Source organism: Cryptomeria japonica, chromosome 3, assembly GCF_030272615.1.
Source record: "Cryptomeria japonica chromosome 3, Sugi_1.0, whole genome shotgun sequence".
NCBI classification, from domain to species: Eukaryota; Viridiplantae; Streptophyta; class Pinopsida; order Cupressales; family Cupressaceae; genus Cryptomeria; species Cryptomeria japonica.
In genome coordinates this window covers 673,824,020-673,834,076 of record NC_081407.1, presented here as the reverse complement: position 1 = coordinate 673,834,076, position 10,057 = coordinate 673,824,020, and positions in this window count along the sequence as shown.

Here is a 10,057-nt window from a genome sequence, read left to right as displayed (position 1 = left end):
AAGTGATGCTATTCTAAGTATTTAGAGTTATCTTTGGAAGCCAAGATACACTCATCCAAGGGGGTCCACTTGGTGAGTATTCTTGTGCATTTGTTAACTTAGTTTCCCTTTCTGCTGCAGTAGTCATTCTGGTAATTGATTGTTCCCGCAGCCACTGGAAACATATCCTATGACTGTTTCTGCAGCCAAAGCAAACAAAGTAATTCTTGTTTGTTAGCTTTGGATTTAGTTATCAGTTCTTTAATTGGTTTTTATGTTAATGCATATTTTTCCTATAGCTATTCAGTTGTTATAATTCTTGCTTGCTTATTTCAACTAGGTTTAGTTGTTGTAGTAATGCAGAATAGCTATCGTAGGAACTTAGTACATATATAGTGCAAACCCATTTCAAGTAATACGTCCCTGGGTTGATAAATAAATGAACTTAAATTATGGAGATAATAACTTCATAGAGTGAATGTCCAGACTTTGGGTTGATAATTTAGCTATAGTTATTGTTCCTACTGGTAAAGAAAACACTTCCAAACTTGCCTCTCCTTATTTTGATAACAATTCCTTTTGGCAATTTCATCGTCAACTTGGTCATGATACTGAGAAATGTTTTGCATTGAAAAATAAGGTTCAAGTCTTGATTGATAATAATAATATATTTGTGGTAGATGTGAATGATAAAGGGAATAAATCAGTAGCTCCTAATCAAAATCTTAAGATTTTTACTAATCCCTTTCCATCTCATACCTCTAATGTTATTGAGATTGTGCCTAATTCTCTCACTTCTGAAGAATTCACCTCTATGGCTCCAAACTTGGTTAATATGGTAGAAAAAATGGATATGCCTAAGGATCCTTGTATTACATTTGACCCTAGCTAGACCATTAGAGCACCCGATGGCCCTTTATACATAGTTGCAAAGGTTAAGGATATCGCTTGCCGTGGTGCCCTGATTGATCCCTTTTGCATGATTAATATCATAACTGAAGAGTATATTTTCACTTTACTATTGTATAAACCATTATACGATGCTTCTAATGTGGTTGTGAAGTTATTTGATGGCTTCTCTTGTCCTACCATTGGTTCTATCACCCTTCTCATTGAAGTTAATGCTAAATCCATGGATGTTGACTTTGTTATCATGCCTTCTTTTGAGCAATTTCATGTGAAGTTGGGCTATCCTTGGATATCTTCCATGAAGGCTATTGCTTCTCCAATCCACAAGTGTCTTAAATTTCCTCACAATAGAGAAATAATAACCATGAATCATAGCTTATTTTGTCCATTCAAGAGAAGCCCTGGTGTTCCTATTGATCTCTTTTGGCCTAAACAATTTCAATCTCTTCCATCAAGGAGCGATGCTCTTTTTCAATCTTATCAAAAATGGAAGAATGATATGATCTTATCCTTAAGTCAACCTTGGTCACCAACATTTGACATTCCTATTATTCTTCAAGATGAGCTTCTTCCTCTCTTAGATAGAACTAATCTCCCTCCTAAGGAAGATTGTCCACCTACCCCTATGGATGTGACTTTACCTTCTCTTAATGAGAACAACAATATTCCTCCTAAGGTTAGACCTATACCTCCTCCTCATGATGGACTTGGTCTCCTTCCTACACCTAATATTTCTCCTTTTTATGGTACAGTTCCACCTCCTTCCTCTTATCAAGAGAAGAGGCCTGCTTCCCCTCTTGTTCAACCAAAAAGAACTCAACCTAAAACTTCTACTGTCAAGGAGGGAAACATTCCTACTTTTTCAAGTGTTCCTCCTCCTTCTTAGCCTTCCACTAAGACTCGTCGAAATCATTGTGTGAGAGAACACCGATGAATGCATCATGTTTGAGCTCATGAAGCTATCCCTCAATATATTCAATCTTCTCAGACTCCAATTGTTGGCATGATTCCCTTTTCTCCTAAGCAAGACGTTCAACCAACATCTCCAAATCATAAGTTGCATAAAACATGTGATTGTTTTAGTCCTATTTGTGTTCTTTCTCCTCTTGCTTTAAAATTTGATGAAGAAATGGGTGAAAATGTTATTTATAATGGCAATACATTTCCTAATGCTTCTAATAGTGAGTATGAGTATGTTGATGTGCACGAACATTTATCAGATGAGTTTTCACAAACCCTAATCCTATCTCCTCGAATCGAACAAAGTGACTTACAACATGAGCATAGTCCTTGTTTGGATCATGTGATAGCTCCATCTGCTGCACTTGATATCGTTCCTTTGGCATGTTGCTCTCCTTCCCAAAATAGTGATCAGTAATATCGGAAGGCGGATGTCATGCTAGATTAGCAATATTAGCACTGCAAATCTTTCTCCCTCTCCTTTCTTTCTCTTTTGTTACCATTCTTCTATGTGTATCCCTGTTCTTCTATTGTTCCCTTAATTTCTACTTGAGGACAATGCAAAGTATTGAGATCTTCTCTTGGTCTCTTTCATGTTGACTCAAAAGACATCCTCTCTTCCCTTTCTTCTAAGTTAGTGTCCTTCTTTGGGGAATGAAGATTATTATATGCATATACATACATGATATACATGAGTTATCATACAACATACTGACCCCGAGGAAAGTGACACTACCTCGTGTTTTGTGTTCATTATCTTTGGGTTTATACCTCGAGTGTGGGCTAATTCCTTGTGATAACGTACTCCCTTCCTTCTCTCGCTTGGGTGTATCCTACCATGAATCAATCGCCCCCGATAAGGTGTGTGTGATTGCTTTAATGTGGGGGCATACACTCTACTCATATTTTCCTTCTTGTGATACTTAGAATTACTTAGCAAACTTTGTTTTGCTTTGTAATCATTTTATCCTTGCTTTCATTACTCATAGTGAAGGGAACTCTTCTACTTGTAGTCATGGTTCTCCCCTTCTCGATCTTCTATTTTACTTTTTCAATTGAAGTCGTAAGATCTTAAGTCCACTGGGGGCTTGGTGCATCTTGCCTCCTTGATGTGGTAAAAGTCTTTCAAGCTTATTTCCTTCTACTTTACCGACAATATTGGCGTACGCTTATACTCCTTCTAAAGTGGGGGCTAAATGTAGTGTTATAAAATTGTGACCCTAGCAATTTTCAACTACATTAGGGTCCTCACGCATGCGAACTCGAATCCTCTAGCCTGATCGAAGACTGGAGATTGCTTGGCTTGCAAAAACAACTTCTTCCTTGGCCTCTGCATCACTACGACCACATTTTGCCTTGGAGAAAGGGGTAGGACAGGGGTGTGGCGCCCCTGTCCCTGCCCTATTTTGTGGCAAGACCCTTCCTAGAGCATGCATTGTGGTTTGTGCCTCAGGTGGGAAACTCCCCTGATGTTGGCCCGTGACGAAATTCAAATCCACCAACATGTATTTAAGGGCGAATTCACTCTCTCATTTGCATATGTTGGATGAGTGGGAAATTCACAAGCGATCAAGCATTCAAGAACATTCAAGCATTCAAGCATTCTTTCCTAGCATTGAGAATTCTCAAGTCTCCATTCAAGGCTAGGTGTTGCATTCAAGTCAAGGAATCAACCATTGAAGAGGAGAGTGATTCCAACATTCACTTCCACACAAGCATTTATATCAACATTGCTATTACAACCTCCCTTGAGGTGATTTATAATTCATTATTTCATTTACATCTACTTGCAAGTACTTTGTTTCATTACTTGGTTAATTTCAAAACTGGGGTTTGACCTAAAGGCAAACCCCTAATCCCAACCCATTTTCCCCTCTTTACTATGTGTAGGTTGCAGGTGTGCAACTATACTTTCAGATTCAGGCTTCATTTGCAGAGGCAAAAAAACCCTTTTTGTTTCATGGATTTTTCAGAGGACTGTGTACATTCTCGTCACGATCCAGGAAACTTTTCCTCAAATTCGCAGGGCGACTTCGTCTCGACATTTTACTGCCAGATCCAGGTGCATAGCTTCATCCCATATTCCGATCTCAAGTTATAATCCATTTTTTGTCACTTTTGCACTACATAATTCAATCAATTGCTTTCCATTTCAAACAAGGAAGAGGGGTTCAAATTAGCATACCCAATTTATTCAAAATTCAATCTACCATCTTTGTGTGGAGAGATTGAATCTAGTGGATTATCTTCTCCCCCTTCCTAATGTAATGGTGAAAAGTGCTTGAAGGATAATCAATAGTGAAACTCTCATCTCTCTTTGAGGGAAAGTGTAGTTTTCCTCTTGATCTATCATTCATCATTTTCCCACCATTATAGAAGCTAACTAGCATGAAAATGATGATATTAAACTAGCATATAAAATGAACGTAACTTGATATTGCTAAATGATATACAAAATTAAATGATCTAATTACTATTATTAAAGAGAGGTTAATAATTCTTGATGAAATGAGACTATAAGTTTGATGCAAAAAGACTTGGATATTGAAAATGAAGAATGAAAAATCTATTTATAGGGAAAATAGGGCAATGGAGGGTTGAGATTGAATAATCTCAACAAGGGCAAGGATTGAAAGTTATGAATCCATATTTACAATTTTCACCAATAAAATGGTGACAATTGTCTACAGAGGTTGCTTGAGAGGAAATATAAGAGGCATTAAATGCCTAAGAAGACATGAAGGTTACCTTAGGAGGTAAGGGTTAAGATTAGGTTAGGGTTATCCATTGGATAAAGCTTTTACCCAAGGGGTAAACTCTTGTGCAAGGGTTAATAGGATAACTAGGTTAAAAGCCATAAGTGCTTGATGAGACCCTTGGGTTAGATGAAGGTTAAGTTAGAGAGAAAGTCTCTAACCATGTGGGAAAGGTTGAGTTAACCATTAATGGTTTGGAAGACTTTAAATGTTAACTTGTTGAGGACATAAAGCCTTTAATGCATTTCAAAGACTTTGAGACATTTTTGAGAAGTGAGTTCTCTTAAGGAATGTGAAAATGTTTAAGAGATGGATTAGGTTAATTAAGATAGGATTAGAAGAATCTAGAAGGCTCTAGAAGAGGTTTAGGAGGCAAGTGGAAGATGTAGGATTTTGCAAGTGGGTGGAGGGAAAGTTTAATTAAAATAAAATTAATTTATTTTAATTTTGGTTGCAACTTGCATTTGTAGGATTTAAATAAATATTGATTTATTTAAATGTGATTTTTAATTTTGCAAGTGGGTGGTTTTAATTATATGTAAATTTAATTAAATGGGCTAGAGGGATAGTAGCGAGCAAGCACTCAACTAGACCTACCATCATTAGTCAAGCATCAGAACTGTTTCGGTGCCTACCTGACCACCTTCCACGGGGTTTTCTATCTTGAGGTTCTGTTCTTCAATCAAGATCTATCTTTTAAGCTATCCAGCTAATGAAGGAAAGCAAGGTGCAGGGGGAAACACCCAGATTACAATTGCACACAGACCCAGTAGAGACCAACCATAAAGACAAAATCTAGTAGTAGTTTCCTCGCTAACGCTCTAAGTTCATTAACCTCAGGGTTATGTTTTTGACCAATTTTGAAACTTTTGAGGTAAGGCTCTGCCTTCCAATCAAATTCTCCAGGCAAGCTATCTTCTTCGCTCTCGCTCTGAGGCCAGTGACTTATACTGATTGACTGAGAATGGGATTGATTGAAAGGGACTGATTGATGATTGAGAGGCCAGGGTATTAGGCCAGTAGAAAAGAACCATTTAGTTGAAGAGATCTGGTTCCTGGTCCTGGCTAACGAATAATTATTTCTAGCTAAGCTATAGAGGTGCATTAGGCCAGTCATTAGGCAAGAACTATCTTTGAGTGATTCTTTCCTAGTTGGGCCAATAGTTCCACCCAGCTACGGTCCCGAGCACATAGACCCAGTCACGAAGCAAAGGACTGAATGATCAAATAGTATTTCCATCCAGTAGTTCACCTGGTAGAAGGTCACATCAGAGTATTTCCTTCCTACATAATAAAAACAAAATGAGCCACTCAAAATGAAAAGAATGAGCCTGCACCCACTCAACTGATTGAATGACTTTCCATCCATTAGAAGAACCTGTAGAAGAGACCCATATCGACTTAGGCAAAAGAATGACTTCTTCTATTTTATCGATAGAATGTGATTTATCAGTACATTTCCTCTGCTCTTAGGTTAGCTTCTGCGTTACAATACAACAACTCACTAAGGTGGCTTCTCACTAACATTCGTAGGTGCAGGGTACTTGCTAATGTTCGTAGGCAAGGCAATAGTCTTCTCACTGATGCTCATAGGTGCTCTCCTCACTGGTGCTCTAAGATGTAGGCCTGGTGCAACTTAGGTCTGGTGCAGCTGGTGTGGGTCTGGTTGGGGAGAAAAGGTCCAATACTGCGATTTGACTTACAGGCTCTGCTGATATCCTTATGTCTAATAAAAGAATAAATACAAGAAAGGCAAGTCATGAGGCAAGGTTATAGGTCTAATTAATGATTTATGTGAGCTTCCTGCGGGTGGTTTGTGAAATCATAATGTGCATGGTTGGATATCTCAGTGCATGCATCAACGAATGGATTAGAGAATGGATCGGTTGGTCGAAAAAGCTAGCCATGCTCAAAATATCGTTATTGCCTGAAGAAAGCTACTCAAGATCATGAAAACCGGGAAGCTTGGATACAAATGATGACACTAGCCCATTGATACACACTAGTCAAGACAATCAACCCTTAATAAAGCATGCAGTTTCTACCGAGTAATAAACTTAGAAATGAGGATTGCCAAGAAAGAACAGGTCTAAGGAACTAGCAACACTAGGATTACTAGGAACATCTACCCAAGAGCTAACAAACTAGGATTGCCTAGGAACATCTATATAGAGAAACAAATAAATTCAATCCACATCATAAGCCATCTACCAATCTAGCTTAGTCAACTAAGCGATGCTAACAAGCAGGATAGAAAAAAGTGGAAACTAAAAGCAGCCACCCAGCTCTCAGTCTCAGCTACTCCCACCCCATCACAGAGTCGTAGTTGTAGGTCAAACAACGCATTTCACTGGTGCTCTATGGGTCATTTGCTGGATTGACTTTTGCTTCATATACAACTACTGGTGCTGGTGGTGGGTTTACTTGATGGGATGGGGTTTGGGATAGAATAGCCTAGTTTATGCTCTTAGATCCTTTCCTTGGATCACTAGGTGTACTAACCACACCCTAGGGTCTCTAGGACTTCCCCTACTTGTGGAATCCCCTGACCTTGCCCAATCCACCCACCAACAACTTGAATTTTTGCTCCTAAGGTCTCACCTACTCATGAGATCCAAAGAACCCTTACTTAGGCTAATAAGGGTTTGGCTTGTTCCACACCTTCTAAGGTCCTAGAAAGGATAGGATAGGTCTAAGACATGATTTTCCACCCACTCATGTGCCCTCAAGAGGTTTCCAACATCCAACTCCTTACCGATTTCACTATTTTGTCTTTTTCCTACAAAATAGGGCTACAAGGAATGTGCCCAATTAGGCCTCCTATCCAGACTTTTAGGGCTCCCTCTTGCGAATGATGGACATGCTTGTGAATATTCCTAAAAGACCTGCTACTCATTTGGCAAGGGCTCAAGGATTTTTCTGGTTTTGGGCCTCCAAATGTCCGTACACTGCCCTAGGTAGATTTTAAGGTTTTTAAGGGTTTTAAAGAGGGTTTTTAGGTCTGCCAGGGTCACAGTGTAGGTTTGATGTTCTTGCCACCTTTTCTAGATTGGTGGAAGCTCCTCCTTCACACCAATGGTACTCCACTCACCCCTCTACAACTCCTCCAAAGGGTGCCTCCTCCTCTGTCCTTGCTTGCTCTCCAAGACCTCTACAACTTAACCCTTCCTAGCAGGGCATTGTCCAATCTCACCTAGGAGTGGGTCTTTAGATGGCCTCCCTGCATCTTCAAGGGCCCTGCTTGCTCTGAAGTATTGTACAAGGTCTATACTCCTATTCCCCATGGTTTCATGACAATGGGGAATGGAGTTATGAACCCATTGACTCAAACCAGTCCAAAACTGGACAATGAGAAGCAAGTTTACAAACTATTTACTAACACACACAACCTGCAAAAAAAAACCTAATATAAATGCTCACAATGAAAGTAAATACACCATACAAGACACTCAACACAGTTTTACTCAAAAATCAATCCATTAATGATCTTGTCTTACCCCATTTGGGCTGATTGGCAACAAAATTGCAGTCACAGTCAAGTCACTTTTCTTGGGTCGTACAACAACTGACATCCCACTCCCTCTCTTAGGGTTTGCAACTACTTATACTACCCTTTCCTTGATCTGTGTGCCCATATTAGGGTTGTCCATGCTAAACTAAAGATTTTGACCACTAGGTGGAAAAGTTGCTTGACAACTTTGAAAAGATGTCATGCAACTTTTGCAACTTTTGAGCAACTTTCTGAATGTTGCTTTTCTTGACTCCTAGGCCCACATTGGGCTCTCCTAAGGACACCTCCATGCTAAGAAGGACCCTAAACACCACAAAGGCACACATACCCTCTATTTTCAAGAAAAACTCAACTTTGACTTATGACCCTAGGACCTCAACTAGGACCTAAACTAGGACCAATGAGCACATGGCTCTTATTTTATTTACAATGGTTTCATAAAGAAGAAAGAACACAATCAAAAGCAAATGGTGGGAGCCCTTTTAAGGGTGCTCCTGCACCATACTCCCCCTCTGCAACAAACTAAGGAACTAGGGGAGTGAGAAGAGCCGGATCAATGCCTAGCTTCTTGAACTTGATTTCTTCAACCCGAGTAGCTTTAGACACAAGTTGATCTACTCACTTTACGAAGTGCTCCATGTAGGCTTGGTGTCTAGTATACTTCTTGACCCTTGACTCCAAGATCTCTTCTGTTATAGGCTACTTCACTTGAGGTAAGGCATTCATATCCAAGTCTTGCAATACCTTGGCTTGATTCTTAGTCTATCCTGCTATCTCTCCCTTATACATTATCATAACAACAACATTGAAGACTGGTGAAATGGCTAAGTCTGAAGGAAGATCAACCTTGTAGGTGTTCTCACCATATTTTGACAAAATTTTACAAGGTCCTACCCTCTTCATTTGTAGTTTGGTAGGCTTACCACTTTGCATCCTAGCTTTGCTCAAATGGACCATCACATAGTCACCCACCTTGAACTGAACCTCTCTCCTTTTCTCATCCATTTTGGCCTTCATTTTTTGAGTGGATTCAAGGATGGCTTTCTTGACCCGCTCTTGGATCTCTTTGATGCTTTGAGTGAAGTCCTTTGCTTGGCCACTCTTCATCTCCTTGGAACCAAGTTACCTGAGTTCACACACTCCCCTTGGATGTCTACCATAGACAACCTCAAAAGACTCTTTCCAGTGGTTCTATTCACACTGTGATTATAGGCATACTCCAATTGAGGAATGATTAGATCCCATGTCTACCGATACTCCTGAGTTAAACACCTCAACAAGTTGCCTAACACCCTATTAATGACTTCAGTTTGACCATCAGTTTGTGGATGGTAAGCTGAGATAAATGAGAGATTAGTTCCAAGTCTCCTCCATAATGTTTTCCAAAAATGGCCCATGAACTTTTTGTCCTTGTCTAAAACAATGCTTAAAGGAAGTCCATGAATCCTCACAATCTCCTTAAAGAAAAGATGTGCAACATAGCTAGCATCATGTGTAGTTTTACATGGAATGAAATAGCTCATCTTGGAAAATCTATCTACTACCACATAGATGCTATCCATACCTATCGTAGTCTTGGGGAGTCCTACTACAAAGTCCATGCTTATACATTCCCAAGGCCTATTAGGGACCAATAATGGTTGATAGAGACCTGCATTACTTGATCCTCCTTTTGCTCTTTGACATACACCACATTGCTCCACATACCTTTTCACATCTCTTGGCAACTTGGGCCAATGGTAGTACCTCTGTACTAGATCCAAGGTTTTGTTGACCCCAAAGTGTCCACTTAAACTGCCATTGTGTTTTTCTTGGATGAGGTTTTCTCTCATGGATCCTCTAGGCACACATAACTGATTACCTTTGAACAAGAGACCATTTTGGAGAGTGTATTCTGCATACTCACCATGGAAATGGTTCTCAAACTCCTTGCAAACCTTGT